The following is an 18770-nucleotide window of genomic DNA, read 5'->3' as shown; positions in this document are numbered from 1 at the left end:
AAGTGAAGTGTTTGGCCACATTTAAGTTATGTTTTGTTTTCTTGCATGAGAAATATCCCTCCATCAGTGCTGAACAGTGTCCCAGGACTATTAGGGATAAACTGAAGCTAATTATGGTTTGGAGCTGCAGATCTGGCCTGGTCAGAAGGCCCAAGCCTTCGCTGCTGAGGAGTCAAGACTACAAGCATTGCCTCAGGATGGCTGTAATCCCCACTCGTATTATTGGCCAGGCTCGGAAGATTCAAAAAGCCTGCTTACAAATTTAATTACCTTTTCAGTTAACCAGAGCTTAGGAGCCAATGACCTGTTATTTCCACTGCTAGCCAGTTTCGGGAGGGTTGGAGGAGGGAGGACGATGAGACGACTGGGCATTGGAGAACTTATTCCCTCTCTGCGCCTACCAACAGAGAAGCTGATGGCAAACCCAGGCTCCCAATGTGTCACGAGCAAATTACATCCTCTTTATTAAGATGCAAACGGCTAATGAGGAACAAAAGAACTGAGTCTGAGGTGACACATACACACCAGGTAAAGTGTGCAATATTCTGATACGCCAAGTAGAAAGTCAACTGGACGGAAAGAGATAAACATTGTAATCTGATACTTATGTAAAGTCAAAGGATCAGATTATTGCATGTGTGTGTGTGTGTGTGTGTGTGTGTGTAATGAGACAGAAACAGAGAGCAGGAGAGAAAGCCGGGGGGGCATATTTGTTGTACCACAGTGTTAGCAGGGCCTCTTTACAGAGGTGCTAAAATGCGCAAGCTTTCTTTCTGGAACAAAAAAAAAAAGTGAACGTGAATCCCTGTTATAAAAACTTCTGCCTCTCTGCAATTACACAAAAGAAAATGAACACTTTCAGGTTGCCCCGGTAACCTAATTGCATCAGTACATTGCACACAGGAGCCAAAGTAACTGAATTTTGATGAAAAGGCGGCGATAATTTACGGCATTGAGAAATTAGTTGCCGTGGCGACGCGTTAATTACATCTCAAATTAACAATGCAAGTGTAGTGAAATTAAATATAAATCATATTTTCTGCATAAATTACAGGGGTTGATTAGTGCGGGCGCCAGGAGAGAGAGGTTGGAATTCCAAAGGCCTGTCACATCAACCCCCCCCCTCAACCCCCCACCATCATCTAACTACCAACCCCCCCCCAACACACACAATTTCCTCTGCTCCTCTTAAAGAGAGACACGCCGCCTCACACCTCGCACAAACACACTGCAGGAGGAGAGCAAGAATAAGCACTAAGATCAGAAAAACAATATGAAGATTTAATGAGAACAGATGATTTATTCTTTTTGTGACACTTTAGACCAGTTTGCCAAACTAATGGTCACTTTTTAGATTAATATATGCGTTTGAAAATAAATTGCACACAATTTGTATTACCCTTAGATGCTGTTATACCTTAGCTCTGTCAGTCCCACGCTTACTAGAGAACCCAGGGAAACTTAGAGACATAAACAAATTCATAGAATGCATGAATGCATGGAAAACGAAAACCTGGTCCAAATAAATAAATAAATAAATAAATAAATAAACTAACAAGAATGACCATGAAAATATACACTGAATATTGCTTTACATCAGTTTATTGTCATTGAAATTCTGCCCTTTTGTGTATTGTGTTAAACAGAAGTGTTGTGTTATGTGATCATATTTTCTTTTGTTAGGGGAAGAGATCGGGATTCTTGAATTCATACTGAGTTCATATTCACAAGCTTCCATGTACAATGAAATTCTTAGTTTGCACATTCCCATGGTTGCTGCAGTAGATTTAAAATTAAAAAAAATAAATAAATAACTCAAACAACATTAAAATGTTGTTATGGTGATATTTAACTTAATCCTACACAGAGCCTATGGGACTTATGTAAGTTATTTTTGCAGTGACGTGCAAGATATTGGGCAACATATCATGTCTTTCTGTGCTAATTTTAAAAGTTAATTAACTGTATAATGAAAACACAGAAACGTGACGTGAATTAGGAAGGTTGCGTTAGTACAGATTATATCTAAGGGGATATCTAAGACAACATGTTTAGAACTTTGGGGCTGTAGGTGTCTTACTGTGATAGTGATAATATCTAACATTTTCTGAAATTCTACTTTTTCCCAGACTCTTGTGCATACTTCTCAGAGAAAGGGGGGGGGGGGATAAGTTTAGTGAAGATCTACATCTGTGGTAATATGGCAGTGTGATGTTAAGTGTTATCAATAGCATTAGTTTTTTATTCACAACAATGCCACATAATCCCTTTTGTATAGAAACCTAAGACATTTAAATCTAACGTGGTCCATTCACTGACTTGAGAAAGATGCAGAAGTGTGTTTTTTTTGGAGAACTAGCTAGTTATGTCATAGTTTTAAGCTTTGCTAATACTGCTAGGTATTAGTATAATTGCTAACTCAGATGAAGTCAGTTTAGCAACAGTCAGTGGCATTCTTCGTCATTCGTTTTCTGTCTTTTTTTTAACCATATTTACTGTAATAATGATGCTTTTAAATCAGTTCAGAAATTAGCCAGTAATCCTTCAATACAGTGTAGCCATGCGGTTCATAGTAACCACTTGGAACAAGGATTAAGGTTCTATACTAATGTATACTGTAATCGCAGTTGCCATACTCTGCAATATACAAAACACAGCCTGTGCGCTAGAGCAGGGGTGTAACCTGGCCTGGGAATTCAAGATTTTTTTCTTTAGCCCTGAATAATTCTCCACTTGGAGCGGTTTGTCACTACGTAACTCAAAGTCAGTAACAGAAGACAGCAGTGTTGTAATTTTGTATCTCCACTGAACGGAGGCAAGACCAATCAGACAGGGTTTACAGGAAAGTATGTGGAAATACTCGCGTATTATTGTCATGTAATGGATATAGAGACGGATACAAATGCAGTTAAAGCTTTATTAGGAGAGAGGAAGGCAGGCAAATCCGACTCGTATGGCAAACTCGTGGTCAAAAACAGGCAAAGGTCAGGCGATTGGCAAACATGGTAAAACGGCGTAAACGAGAATCACAACCTAAAACGAAAACCGGATCCAAAACCATACCATGGAACGAAAACACAGGACAGACGGCTCGGTAGAGTACTGGCGGCAAAACACAGAAACAATACTTCGCACCGAACAAAGACACACGAGGGTTTTCAATGCTAAACGTAATCAAGAGGATAACACAAAACAGCTGAGACATTAGGAAATACCCAATAACATAACAAGAGCGGAGACAGGACATAAACCAAAACAAAACACACGTGTCACGGTAAACAGTGTCACTGACAACCTGGAAGTGCGTGCTGTCGCACTACAGGCTGTTGAGCGTGCTGCTCGCTCCGGCGCTCAGTGCGAGGGGAAATCCGTCACTATTACTGGCTGACAGGTCTCAATTCTGCCAGACGCTATCTCACACAGTCAGTTAGTGTGAGTGGAAAATGGATATGCAGTGATGGTTTTTTTTTTGTTTTTTACCAATAAAGGGGTTAAAACTGAAACACTAAAATCCTCTCATGCTGAGGCAGGAAAACAAGGTGTGTAAAACGTCTATGAGTTCCAAGTTATGTGAACATGATATTAGCAAAGCTTAAGGACAGCTAAAGTACTGTACTTCGCATGGCACCGTAGCAGCTAAACCCATACAATGATCGCTTAGTTGTGTCTCCCCTTGGCTACCACCACCAAACTACCCTTGTATCGTTTTACAGGGCCAAATTTTTTATATTTTTAAATTTGATATTTTATCAGTCTGGTAGTCCAGTAAACAGTCATAACACCCAAGGCAAGTTTTACGATAAATCCAACTGTTTATCAAATTTTCACATTTTTAATTAAACAATTAGCTCTCACATGTAAGAAAGAAAAAAAAACGGCATGGAAACAGTCTATTTAGAAGTATGTGTTTAAAAGTTTTTTGACGGAGAACAATCTGGGCTCAGCCCTCAGAAGATTAACAGTTCAGCTAACGCCCCTGTGCTAGAGTGACATGAGCGTCAACTAAAATTACATTTCAACTTCAAGTACACGAATTTCAGCTCTTTGAACCTCTGGAACATCTGTACTCCTGCACATTCATGAAATTATCCAAATCAGCCAATCACGTGACAGCAGCACAATGCATAAAATCATGCAGATACAGCTGAGTGCTTAAGTCAGAGGTTCTCCTATTTAAGTGGCTAGTAAGTGTGTACTATGTTCAACTAATACATCTACAATTGTTACGGAAGCACGCTGCAGTTACTTTCTGAATTCTTTTATTAAATTATTTTATTATTTATATTCCAATTCTCACAATTTCTATATCATCAGTAAAGCCCATAAGCATATATTTATGACTTTCTATCGCACAGACGGGAATTTTGCTCCAAATCCAAGACTTGAAAATCTCAATAACAGTGATTTCTGTGATTTTAGCCAAGGCTGAAGCTGAAGAATATTAAAACTGTTGCATGCCAAGGCCAGATGCAAACCTACTTAGCAAACCCACATCATATATGCTTATGATATTGAATACAGAAGATTCAGAGCATGTGAACCTGCACTGAAGGTGTGATCACTTGTTTTGAGTCAGTCTATCCACCACACTGCGGTCCCTCATGTGCGGTGCCATATCTAACCTCAGAGTGTGAAGAACAAGCCTCGGGAGCCACATCTGTTCAGGGGGCTGCTGGGAGGAGGGGGAGCACGGCACAAACAACAGCAACAGGAACCAACTTGAGCCATCTAAATTATTCATCCTCCAGATGGATTCCTTTCCTCTTGAATTTTAAACTCAAACAGACCTATTCAGCACGGTTTTCGACGCTGCATCCGATGCCACCCCAAACTAAAAATCCACTTGTAGGTAAAGAAATCAGACATATGTATATAACTAATGTAAATTCTGTTTATTCGAACTGTCCCTTTATCCTGACCTATCACTCTTTTCAATCTTTCTTTAACACACAGGCATGGGTGGCTTGTAAACTGACCTTGGGAGATGTATTGGACCAACCGACCTGCCCCAAGGGACAACGCCTGTCACAGAGCCGCTAAAATGGCAGCAAAATCCAATAAAGTCCACATGTCTCTTTAGCAGCTCTTGGGACGTACCTCACTATCAAATTGAATGTTTTTTCCACATTGCTTTTCATTACATGAGTAACAATTCTGCACTGCCCACATGCCTTAGGTTTTCAACGGAGCATTCGTAAAAGTAAAGAATTAGTCAATGGATCATAATTTAGAGTCATGTTGATCATTTTTCATCAAATGCCCATAAATCAGACTGACAAAACAGAGCAGAGAATTTCCTCAGGGTAAAACATCCCAGATTTCAGAGTCTCAGTCTTGCCATTTTTTTGCACAAGAGATATATTTTTGATGAAAAGCCCAGAATGATTACAGCAAATTGGAGTGATTCAGCAGTACTTTTTTTAGAGCAGTGCTGTGGCCTGCCCATGCCTGAAGTCACAAACGCGTGAAAACTTGACAACATACACACTCTAAAGGAATATACATACTTGTTTTTGGCACAGTGAGCAAAGGGATGGGAAGTTGCATGGATTCTCAAGTCAGATAGGAGAACTTGATTCTCTTCCTGTTTATGAACCCAGCTCTCTTGCTACAGGGAAGTACAGCTTGGCACTGTTTCCCATTCTTTGACAACAGTGTTGTGATTCCTGGGATTCAGGACTCATCCAGGACTCATCAAAGACTGATATTGTTCAGCTCATGCATATGAACTCCGGTGAGATGACTTCCATGGGGTAATTTGTTTTTAAGAATTGAGGTGTGTACCTGAACTGTGCATGATCTGATATTTTCATCACAATGCTCCTTTTCTTTGGCAATGCTCTTTTTTGCAATGCTTCTGAAACCACACCATCTAAGTAGGTGTTAACGACATACTGTAGTAGGATTAAAGTTTCACAGGATACGCCCTGGAAAAATATTTTTCTAGACATCCTTGTGAAATATATTATATACATTCACACTAAACATCAAATATCATAACTTGTTAAAGTTGCATTAGTCAAGCTTAGTCAAGATTGGCGCTCTAGTGGTTAAGTAAGAGAAATTCGAATACAAAAACATTCAGCGGGGGGTTTTTTTCTCCTTGAACCCACCTCACATTCCTGCCTATGTACACAAAGCATAGTCCCAGAAAAATCAGTCCGTACAAGAGTTTTTTTATGATTGTTGAAGCCATGCTTGATTTTGCTTTTTTTTTTTTACAAAATTTGCGATGCAACTTGCAGACTTTTTTGTGTTTTTTTTTTTTTGCAGGGAAACTCCTCGAATTGGCAAAACTGCAATTGCACGAAATTGTTTTGCATGGTCTTTCGCAGTCATTTTTGCTGGTAAATGAGAACTTTTAGCTGTACTCAACGCAACTTAGCTGTGTTCAACGCATGTTTTGGCTGTATGTGCGTTGTGATGATGTCACATGACGTGTGTTGGCCCAAATCTGTGGAAAATCTGTGGTCATTTTGAAAGATTGCAAGCTCCTCTGAATATTACGAAGTTTGCTTGATTTTGCGTTCATTTTCGGCGATCGCAAAAACGCTAATTTCTGGACGGACTGTAAAACGGATGGTTTTGTCCACTTTAATAGCAAAGTAATAAGATGACAGGCATGCAGAATTCCGTTCTGATTTGCTGCTGTGAGAATGATCAAGAGTGCCTTCATTGTCCTGTTTTTATTGTAATGAGCTCCCATGAGGTTTTAAGCTGAATGTCACTTTACTTGCATGTGAGTTAGCTAGCACTACATACATTTCTATGATGGTGGCTCATCAACCATTACCTTACCTGGCTCTCTAAGTGATAAAAATGTATTTACTTAATTCATTATGTAAAGCTGGCCGTTCAAACCGTTTTTGACAGATTGTGTTTACATACATGTCCAGGAGCAACTTTGTTAATTCCACGTACAACTTCGTCCCATTCACCAGTAATACATTTCTCCATCTTGGAATGACCAATTACCACTGTCTATTCTAGTTTTACTGTGTTTCTTGACATTTTTAGGGAGTTTTCCCTAACATCTTAGGGAGTTTTTCCTCGCCACCATCGCCACCGGCTTGCTCAACTGGGACAAACTCACGCATTTAAAATCTGTATCCTGTGTTTATATGTTTCTGTAAAGCTGCTTTGAGACAATGTCCATTGTAAAAAGCGCTACACAAATCAAATTGAATTGAATTGAATTTTTTGGAAGCATTGCATGTTTCTCACAGTAAAAGTATCTGGTTTGCTCTGGGCACACAGCAAATTCAGCCATGGTTTCACTTCCAAACAGATTGAGATGGACGTGGAGTGAAAAGCCAATGGGAAGTCTCTATAAAAAGACTGACACGAGGTACATGTAAACACAGACAAGCATTCCGGTCCGAATGACAGTTTTCCAAATGGGTTTTCTCAGCCATGTTGTATGTTTGTGGTGAAGCCACATGTTCTTTTACATGTTCTACAACTTTTCCAGGTTATTTCTATTAGTAAGACTATTGTACCTTTAACTCTCACAAGATGCCATGCTAAAACACAGCACTCACTTAATAGAAGCTCGTGGGCTGTATGACAGACACGTAACCTACATTACCAGCCCGAGCAACCTCAAGTGGCAGACGTCCATTCACACAAACTTGCTTCCTGGCCTTGGGTGAGGATATGGAGATGACCTCAGTCTCAGGGGGCACCTCTTCCCCTGTACATATCCACTTCTAAATGAGCCTGATGACTTTTAAAAGGACAAAGAATCATTAGGAGAATAAGTAGCCTTTCACATATTCTTTCTGTAACGCCCCCTGAAAGTAATTCCAACGCATTTACAGAAAGGAGAATAGCTTTACTGGGAGAGGCAGTGGTTTAATGGTCCAATACGCTCTTGGCCCAAGTACAATTATCCTCCTATGATGGTGCAAAAAAAGGTGGGGGGAAAATCATATGCTTTAAGGGAAAAATGGGTTCATCTGAATGTCAGAGTACATAGAAACATTTGCCCATTTATGAGTAAATAAATCCTACGAATGAAAAATAAAGAAAACAACAGCAGTTCCTGCTCTTTGCACAAATACAAAAAACATTTTTATTGCAAAGATGACACACTACGTAAATCTCAGATCATTTTTTTTTCATCCATATAAATTCTCCAAATGATGAGAACACTAGAATAAAGAAAACAGTTAACACTGGTTTTAGATGTTCCCTTGGATGAAACATTAAAAATGTACTTCATTTCACAAAGCTGTGATTCTGACTAAAAGCCAAGCCTGAGTAAACATCTTCTATTCACACTCTGGTTCCAAAATCAGCGTGGTCTGTTCCTCTCTCTCTACAGCACTGACATGCTCTCCATATGGTGGGGTAATACGGTGAAGTGGCTCCTAACAGTTATTTAACATTTCACGTTCTGTGACACTTTATTGTGCTTTGTGTTTGCTGGAAATAAAGTGATGCACCTTGAAAGGGCAGCGCGATGCATTTGGGAACTGTGCGGCGGTCCGGGTAAACCCATCAGAAGTCGGCAAAATTCAATATTGGGTCGTGACCTAAGGTTTTGTCAGTATTATACTTTGACATGTCTTGGTTAAGAAAACATCAAAATATTTGATCAAAATAACACGGAAATGTTTTTATTTAGGCTAATTTCTAACCTTGCCGTGGCATTTACCTGCAGAGATCAAGTTGTGTATATAAACATGCCATTAAAACTAAAAACCTGCTAGCTAAGTGTGTTTTTCTCACGCAATGACTCACAGCTTAATCAAGTTTTTGCATCGCTATGTGCCAAATAAATGCCAAATGGACATACTGTACTGCAATCAGGTATAGGCTGTCAGAACACACGGCAAAAGCCGTACAAAATGTGTAGATGACCTAATAAAAAGACAAGAGATTTAGCAAATGGACGTAACAGAATTAACAGATTATTTCAGCAACAATGTTAGTGTGGACAGAGATCAATGGGGTGATGAGACGACAATGAGGCTCGTGTTGAAATGCTGTGAGTGACTTTTACCTCAGGTAATGAGACAGAGGCTGATATGGATGATGCTGATAATCAAAAAGATAACTCATTTCCTACTGGAAATACATCATTCTTTTAAATTCGCCTGGTGTTTTTCCATTAGTAGATTAGGTTATAGTAGAGGCTTGGCATCTTTCAGTGGTATTTCAATGGAATCTTTAAATACAATGATCACCTTTATTACTTTTAGGCTTCATCAGCATTTAAAATGCTAGAATTTCACTTCTGGTTGAGATACATGCAAAAGAGAAACACGTTTCAGTTAAGGACAACCTATATAGTCCTTTAAAATGTCCACAATTGACCATATGTAAGGTTTTCCCAGGCCACTACCCATTTAGGTGCTACGTGCCATCAATCTGATTCATTTTTACCAGCAGAGAAAGACACATGCTTTTGGAAGTAGTCATAATATCATTAAAATTATGCATGTCATGTCACCCTGACGATGGGAGTCTAAATAAACACGCATGTTAGAGGATCTGCAAAAGGATCGACTTTATAACAAAACACAATCTAGACCTTCCTGACAAGGTTAGATAAAGACAACAGAATAACAACGAGTCCCCAGGGAGAACCAAAAAGGAAATGGAGGGCTTATTTTAGGAAGGGAATGGGGGTGTGTGTGTGGGGGGGGGGGGGGACTGTGTACGACACAGTTTCTACAAGTTTCACAACCGAGAGCGTTTCATTGAAACGACATCAAAGGTCATTTATTTTGAAACTAATAGAGCTTTAAAAGCGACACAATGAATAGATAAACAGTATTTTTCAGGCGTGGTTCGATGTTTAAAAAATTATTTTGAGCAAGAGCCTTCCCTGTATATTTTGCCAATTACTAATAAGCAAGCAATTCTATCAGAAACCAGAATGTTCAAGCTTGGGTGTGCTGAGGGTGGATGACTGGAATGCTTGCTTAAAATAAAGGATAAATAAGGCCAAAGAGAAAGTCGTTACAAAATGAGTGCTCGTCAAACAACATACCATTGGGTGCAACTGAACAAAATAGATCGTGTTTTTAAATTAAAAAAAAAAAACTTGAAAGGCAAAGAAAAGTTAACACCCAACACAAGCAGGTTTAATCTTTCAGCTTCTGTACAATATTCTCCTGTGGTTTAAAAGTGGCAGTTGAACCGACGACATTAGTTGAACGCAGATCGGGAGAGAAACGAGTTAAAACGGAGACCCGTTGCTTTTACTGTTGACAGGTAGAAATTTGAAACAGTCGAAGAGAGCCGCTAATGGCAGCAGAGCAGCGAGATAGGGCCTCCCGAAACTGACACTCCCATTAGGACCCTACTGGAAAGTGAAATATTTGATCACGAGAGGGAAATTGAGCAAAAATGAACTGAAACGAGATATAGTTGACTTACTTTCCTTCCAGCTCCCAGACATAGATGTCACTCAGACTTAATAAGCGTTTGAATTTCCATTTTATCACAGAAAATAGAGTGCGAGAAATAAAATCAGGCGGTTTCACCCTAATGGACAAAGTAATGGAGAGGTGAAACTGACACAACACATTCTCTCCATAGTAATGCCATCAAAATGAAAGCCCATTCACCGCAGGAGTTTTCAGGGAATCAATTCAAACCGAATAGTGGCCTTTTTCAGAGGGTTTTTATTTCATAATAGCTGCAACAAATATAGCACTTTGGATTTTGGGCAACAGGATGTCACTCAGGGCGATAGCAACACAGTCATTTATCCAATAGTGTCCAGTCCTGCAGTCAATCTGCGGTGTCCCTCTGTCTCTGCGCGCTACGCCTCAGGCAGACATTACAGTAATCCTAAAGTAAAGGATTAGCTTACTATTTCAAAATGTTACGTGTGAGGTCAGGTTATATTAGATGACCTCTGGGGCCTGCCAAACATAGGCTGAGAAAATCTATGGACACACACACACACACACACACACACACACACACACACACCACTTGTGATATGCATTATCATCTACATTGTAAAGTCCTATGGGGATAGAGTGACATCTTAAGCAAAACTGAGCCACTGACATTAAAACATGTGGTGCCACCTCATGATATAAAGGGCGTGGCAGCATAAGAAACCGCATGACGCTGTGAAAACTGAACACATCTACAGCCTTTATATTATTTACAACAGGACTTCTGTATAGCTCCAGGATTAATCAGCTCCTTTACTTCCTTTATTTCCCAAGCCTAGAACACAGTGACACAACTGCTAGATGCAAATCCATGCTTGCTTTGTTTTTGACAATAATTACAGAAAGGGAAGGGGAGGAAAAGTCCTGACGTCTGGGTCCCCAGTGCTCTTCTGTGCTATTAATTATTCTGAGGAAGACAGATGTTAAATTGTGTATGCCCATCAGCTCTAAGACTTTCTGAAGATTTATCTTTCATATAAATCATGAATAAAATATTTTCTTGGAGGGAGAAAACGTTACATCTGTTTGGTGCATCTTGGATAGAGGGAAAATCAGTACAAGCAGAACTTTAGTGACCATCTAAATAAAAAAAAATAAGCAAAGTTTAGAAGACGAGCTAACTCTGAGCCTTCGTTTATATAGAACATGGAATTATAAATGCTAACATGAATATAAATATCTATCTATCTATCTATCTATCTATCTATCTACAGTATCTCTCTATCTCACACCCTCAGATTTTGAAGTTTTACATTTTACTTGCATAGATGAGTTTTTTCCTTTATTAACTACCCCTACCCCTTAATTGTACTCTACAGTTACTCATTTTATTCTCCCTGGATATATATACAGCTATATAGTTGTATAAGTTGTATAAATATACATGATACACTATATACTGTATTGTGTGTATACATGTATACAGTGTGAATGATTGTTTTCCTCCCCACATTTGCATACATGTTTGGTTATGCATTAAATATAGGACACATTTTACTCAGGAGAGTTGGACTGCAATATAGCCGAGCTTTACTGGGGTACTTCATTAGCCTTTATGAATATTCACAAATTGACACTTCATAATATCGTGAAAAAACACTGCACATCTGTGTGCAGATATCTGTTAACTCTACGCTAGCCTGTGTGTTCCACTGGAATAAGAGGCATAAGACATAAGCCCCGTCTGCCAAATGCCTGAATAAATACCTAAACATGTATTTCACCAATGCAGAGAGTCGGAGAAAGATAGGAGTATGTCAGTACTGGTCAGACATGGAATAAGGCTGGAATAAGGAGGCACGGCCTCGCCGTCCATCAGTCAGTCAGGAGGAGGCGTGGGCTTGATGTCTCTCAGTCAAGGTGAAGAAGGTGTGACTAGTTTGTCTGTCAGTCTCAGTGAAGGAGGAGGCTGTGTCAACTACCCTACTATACAGTAGGAGAAAGGCAGTACGCCAAAGGAGCAGTATGTCCGAATTCTCAGTATTCATTAAGCAGTAGGCGAGAAATACCTGGATGACCCTGATGATTTTGGATGCACCCTCAGAGTTTGTCAGTCCCATTGAAGGAGGAGGTGTGGCCTCAGTGTTTATCAGTCCCAATAAAGGAGGAGGTGAGGCTTCTGTGTCTGTCAGTCCCAGTGAATGGGGTGTGGCCTCAGTGCCCGTCGGTCCTTGTAAAGACGGTGTAGCCTCTGTGCATGTCAGTCTCATTGATGGAGGCTTGACCTGTGTGCTCATCAGTCCCAATGAAGGAAATGCTGCTTCTATGCCTGTCAATCCTGCACAAGGAGATGTGGCCTCTGTGCCCATTAATCTCAATGATGGTGTTGTGTGCCAGTCAGTTCCAATGAAGGAGGCGTGGCCTGCGCTAATTGGTCAAATATTAAGTAGAACATATTTATTTTATTTCTTATTACCTGCTAAAAACATTAGAAACAAAACTCTCTCTTGTCTATAAAGGTACGTTCACACATAGAGCGACTCACAGCGACAATGCGACCGGAGATCGTTCATTTTCAATGAGAGTTGGCGAATTCCGTTGACATGAGCGACGGTGACCATTGGCGACCGGATGTGGGCGTGTCCAGCGACTTGGAAAGTTGAGAAAAGTTTAACTTCATGCAAATTTGGAGCGACTTAGTGCAGCAACTACCAATGGGAATGAAGACAGTAGAGTGCATGTCATCTGTGGCCACCCCTTGCTCACTAGCAGAAGCAGTGCCATTGTGGCAGTAGCCAATTAACTTAGCTTAGCTTATTTTAGGATATCAGTGGGTTTAAAGCAATAAATAAATAAATAAAATAATGAAATACTCATTTTTTGTTACAATCGAGCAAAATCCCAGTGTATCTTGGTAAGGGAAACACAGAGAACTACGGTCCGGCTCCTGGGCACCACCACTGTGCTTTTGCCACAGGTAGATGGCTAAGCACACTCCGCTTCTCCTTCGTCTCGTAGGAAATGAGGCATATATACGCTGGTGAATTTTATATAAGATCGCTCTCCGATCAGAATGTTTAATTTTAGCAGCAAAAAAACTGGTTTGTTGTCAAAAGTGGAATGTTAGTTGCGCCACCCATGTTACTATGACAACCAGTAGTAGGAACGCCTACCTGTGACTTCATAGTACAGTGACTGGTGACTTGTACGTGGGAACGTAGCATCAATATGCTGTCTTGAGTGTTGCCCACTAGGTTTTAAAGCAAAGTGTGCTCATTGTTGGCACAAATGTGAATCAGATACATTCACATTACACAGGTATAGTCACACAAATCACACGTGTAAACACAGAAATCCACAGAAATCTTTTCAAATTAGATTTTCATGGCTCAGATACGTGGTCACGTGACTGCAATGAGAATGAACATGACTGTTGGGGTGAGCAGAACTGACATTAATGGCTGCAAAAATAGCAAAAGCTATGCATCAGGTCTATTTTTCGCCTTCTTGCTCTAATCATGAACAGCTGATCGTCTATCAGCTGGCCTCCTGAGTAAATAATTAAGGCCTGTGCCACTAGTTCAGTCAATTTATCACTTCTGAAATGATGAATTATCTCACAAGTATGACAGTTTTAGTCAGCATTTATGGGGCATGTGAATCGTTACAGTATTTCCCAAATGTAGGTATGTGGGTCATTTCAGGACAGAACTGATGAAGGATATGGGTCACAATGGTAAAAGTGCCAGGGCAAAAAGATTGCATTTTTAATAAATAATTATTATAATTCATATAATTGTATTATATTGTATTGCATCAAAATGATTGTATTACATCACTGGTTTAAATGTATCTTTCATATATCAGATATGTTGATCACATATTGTGATACACAAATGTTCCACAAGGATAGGTATTTCTGACCTTTTGGCTGGCTCCAACAATGAAATATGATGTTTTACAAATACCACAGCTTTTATTAAAATAAAAAAAAAGTTTCCTTTTGGTTAGTGAGGTTTGGATTAGTGCTACATTTAGATGTAGGCAAAGCATTAATTAGCTGCATTAATTATGTCAAAGGAATGTCCCCACAAGGATAGTAAGACAAAGGTGTATGTGTGCTCTTGTGTGTGTAAATTTATTTGAATGCTTTGGCAATACTGTATATTAATATGGTCATGCCAATAAAGCATCTTTGAATTGACTTGAATTGAATTGACAGAGAGCGAGCCTGAAAGAAAGCGACTAAAGAAAATGAAAAGAAGGAAGAGGCTGAGAGAGAGAAAGAAAGAAAGGCAGGCGTCCTGAGCGGTAGATGAGAAGAAGGAGGTCGGGACACGAGCGTCAGGGCCGTGGGTCTCTCGCCTCGCCCCCTGGCCACCATGACGGCGTCCTGCCCCCGCAACAGACAGCCAGGCTCACACAGCAGATGGAACTAATGATGCGCAACAAAAGAGATCATTTCACTGTGGTCTTGGGAAAGCCACAAAGACTGCTGGGACGTTTGAGTGATAGGGCCAGCCAGTCGCCAGGGGTTAGATACGGCCAGCTTTTCTAGAAGTGTAGCCCTGAATAGAGGCTCCCTGGCCATGCCTCGGCTCTTTCATGTGTCTCACACAATCAGCCCGGCACTGTTTAAAAAGAGGGGGAAAAAATCAAACGTGGGGACCCGAGACCGTCTTTTTTCGTTTTGTTTTGTTTCATTCTTTCCTTTTTTTTTTTTTTTTTTTTTTTATGAAGCATGTCAGCAGGGGAATTTTCACGACACGCATTGTACGTGTCCTCCCAGGGAATCCACAGTTAGTCAATCATACAGGAATAGCCAGAAACTGAAGATGCATTTTTGTTGGGATACTGTAAAGAAATTTAACATAGCCTCGCTGACACACTTTTTATATCCCATGAAATGCAATGTAAATTGTAAACAGTCTTCTTGGAAAACCTGCCCAAGTAAAAGAACTGAAGAAGAAATAAGATAATAAAAGCTCCATAAATTATTACCAGAGGGGGAATTTAGGTTACAACATCAAGGTGTGGCAGACTGAGCCACACAGTTCTGAGCGTTTCAAAAATAAACACACACACACACACACACACACACACACACGTGCGCACGCAAACTCAATCAAGCAACTAAAAAAAAGAAAAGAGATCTTCTTGATGTCTTTTAAAAACACCAAAGTCAAAGGCAGTCTAAACTTTAGCTCTTTTCATCAGAGCAACTTAATATTGCCCCACTGACAAACACGGTCCAAAGTTAACGAGGGAGATTTGCAAGCCCTTGGAATCAGGGGAAGAGGATTAGATTTGAAAGGCCTCTCCTGAGCCGATGTCTTAAGAAAACTCTGCAACTCAGCCTTCTCTTTAAGAGCATAACAAGTACACCTGACTGAAACTGCAGCACATAAGCTCTCTTTGCCATCTGGAAGCACTGCCGCAGGAAAGGTGCTGGAAAAATACATAGGCCTTAGGACACCTGGGGAGGGGATTTAAGCAGGATGTGGAGCATTCAGCTCAATCCTCAGTACCCACATTGTAGGTATCAGCGGGGAAAGCTCCGAGTGCCGTTGACAATAGCAGCACAGAGGCGTCTGTATTCAAGTCTGATAACACTATCAGGCCTCACAATCCCCAACCTTACCCTCAAACACTGCCTGAGGGTCTTGACTCCCTGCCATATTAACAGTAATTACAATGATCTTTGGTATATCAGCTAGTCTTTCTATACTACATACAACATGTTGTTCACTATTGCAGAGCGCTACCCGTAATTCCAATATATGTCTCAATTTTCCACAATTTGACTTGTCATTTGAGTAAGAACTACTAGCCAGTCCTGTGGCAGCAAGTGGGAACAACTATACTGGGATTTGTTGGAATTTGTATTCCTGGCTACTCTTCTCCCAGTTTATTGATGGGGTGCTTGTATTTGTTTTACGTATACACCAGTCAACTCCCTTGCACATTTCAAGACTGGGGATCAGTCAGTCAGTCAAACTGGCTACTTCCAGGCTACCCTGCATGGCTGTCCAGCAAATACTGCACAAAGCCAATGTGAAGTGGTGGACATGGTCAACCACACAGTATAGATGACAAAAAGATCGAAACTAAATAAATGCAAGCTCACTAATAAAGAAAATGTATTAATAAATGAATTTCATTCATTCACCTTCAGGGTCAGGGTTGCAATGGATCTGAAGCCTATCCCAGAAACCTCACTTTATAGTGAGCTGGGAATGCAACGTGGTTGTGAAACCCAGAAAACACGCACTGAAACTCTATAAATACATGCCACCCCAACTCAAGACAAAACACCGGAGCTGTGAAGATTTTCATGCCACAACAAGGAAACAGTGTGGAGGAAATGAATTCGTCTAATTTGCCATTTGATTGCTAACTGGTTTTAATAAAAAGATGTCTGGGTATTGAAAGGTGCTAATTCATACAAAAGTGTGCAATTAAACTGTGGTTCGTGTGGTCAGCTGTGGTTCCTCTAATATCTGGAAAACGTTGTGTCATACAAATCCTGTTTAACGTGTTGAATTTCTTTGTTAGACGTGAGATGTGTGTTCCTGATACACAGTATGTGCTATAGCCAAAGTTGCAAGACAAAAACATCCCAACTGACAAGCTGTACGACCCAACATAGTTTTCCTTAATAGCTCTTTCACCATGGTCCCAAAATGATCTCATATTATCACAGATTTTGTCATAAATTAAAAATACATATGAGAATGACTACAATAACATGCAGTGGCAGTTCAAGTGTAGCCCAAGTCTGCAAAAAATAACACACCTGGCAACAATGCTTATAAAGCGCCGAGCAACACACATGGCGCTAATTTACACCTGGTTTTGGAAGGCGTACAAAATTACTCACAGAACTGGCTTCTGCTAGTTCATCCAATAGAATATATGTAATGAGGCGCCCTTCCTATTTCTCCACCCTTTGGTGCAATTGTACCTCTAAGACATAAGTGGAGGAAATGCATTTTGCTGCATATGTGGTGCTTAGATTGCACGTTTAGGCTTCTATGACAGTTTTGTACATAACATGCAAGGTTTTTCATGCAGAATGAGCAAACAGCTTAGTATCTCTGGCCCTTGGTCTAAGAACGCTTGCACATTTGGCCCAAATATTTGAGCCCATACTCCGGACAGGTCCTGGGCTTGTTTGGGTAGCAACACTCAAGCGACACTGGACAGCGCTTTTTCAATGCATGGCATGTGCCAGAATACCTGCAAATGAGAAGCCAATGAGGAATAAGAAGATTTTTAGCCATGCGGACTGGCACAAGACATTTTATGCAATGCTCTCAGTGCAACCACTGCACCACAAAGGTGAACTAATTACAGTTCTCCAGTCCTATGAAAGTCTGGTTTTATATATCAGTGAGGCTGTCTCCTCCGTTAACCATAACGACTCATTCTTTGCCATCACAAAACTTGAAACCGGAAGTACCCAGGCAAGTTAACTGATCATGTTAGTACAGCACCAACAGCAGACAGCTTTCACACCTTATGTGGACCGCACCATGGTTCAGTGGAAACAAGCACCAGACCACCATTTTTAAGAAGATCGGGGATCCTTTCTCTGGACCACTCCTGGGCTTGAAAACAGTCAGTACTTTTACATGGACAACAATAATCCGATATTAACCTGATTAAGATGATACTCTGATTAAGAAACTAGCATGTAAACAGCAATTTTTGATGACCTTAATCCGACTAAAGTCATACTTGAAGTAAACACAATTTGAATTAAGACGTGTGGAGTATTCCTATTTTAGTCGCATTATCGACGTGTATTACAGACATGTACACACCTTAATCACCCTATTAACGTCGTGTGGGAGTTTTCACCGCATTTTGCGACAGGACACGTACACACACGGCAGTGCTCAACCGTTTGACGGCAAACAAGAGAGCACGGCTGCGTCCCAAACCGCGTACTTACCTACTATATAATAGGCGAGATACATTTATTTCAGTTACTATATAGTAGGTAAGTATGTGGTTTGGGACGCAGCCCACGGCTTCAAGCAGTCGTCTATTTGCACGTATAGCATGAAAAATAATTAGCTTCAAGCTTTCAACCACCCAAAACTGTATACGGTACCATAACGAAGACGAACTGTATGTTGATACGTGAAATTCTGGAGGGAACGTCGGACGGTGTGGCGTTGGGACGTAATGACGTGTGCCGTTAATCGATCTATGTTCTATAACATGTAAAACGGGAACATGAAAGGAGTATTCTAAAAGCGACTCATGTAAACACCTTAATCACAATATTGTTTTATTCAGAATACGGTCAATAATTAGATTACTACTGTCCATGTAAACGTAGTCAGTGTTCACACTTCACCAACTATATCGTACTCTCTGGGCAAATGAGGCCGAAAAGAA

General features: G+C 40.3%; 2 long non-coding RNA genes across 5 annotated transcripts in view; both read right to left on the bottom strand.

Moving 5' to 3' along the window:
- Window positions 1-18770, bottom strand: part of LOC128619313 (uncharacterized) — a 105127-nt gene that overhangs the window by 41624 nt on the left and 44733 nt on the right. The window lies entirely within an intron of this gene.
- Window positions 10068-13530, bottom strand: LOC128619312 (uncharacterized). 4 transcript variants are annotated; one of them, XR_008387918.1, is made up of 5 exons: window positions 12907-13530; window positions 12431-12788; window positions 12129-12347; window positions 11032-11501; window positions 10068-10904 (listed from the first exon to the last, which is right to left on the bottom strand). It is a non-coding gene; the product is annotated as an uncharacterized LOC128619312 (long non-coding RNA). The 4 variants fall into 4 exon arrangements; XR_008387916.1 differs by having other exon boundaries at window positions 11032-11328; window positions 11442-11501; window positions 12129-12788; window positions 12907-13529; XR_008387917.1 differs by lacking the exon at window positions 12129-12347 and having other exon boundaries at window positions 11032-11328; window positions 11442-11501; window positions 12907-13528.

The sequence above is a fragment of the Ictalurus furcatus genome, chromosome 15 (assembly GCF_023375685.1).
Source record: "Ictalurus furcatus strain D&B chromosome 15, Billie_1.0, whole genome shotgun sequence".
Classification (NCBI taxonomy): Eukaryota; Metazoa; Chordata; class Actinopteri; order Siluriformes; family Ictaluridae; genus Ictalurus; species Ictalurus furcatus.
This window is presented reverse-complemented; position numbering and strand designations above follow the sequence as displayed.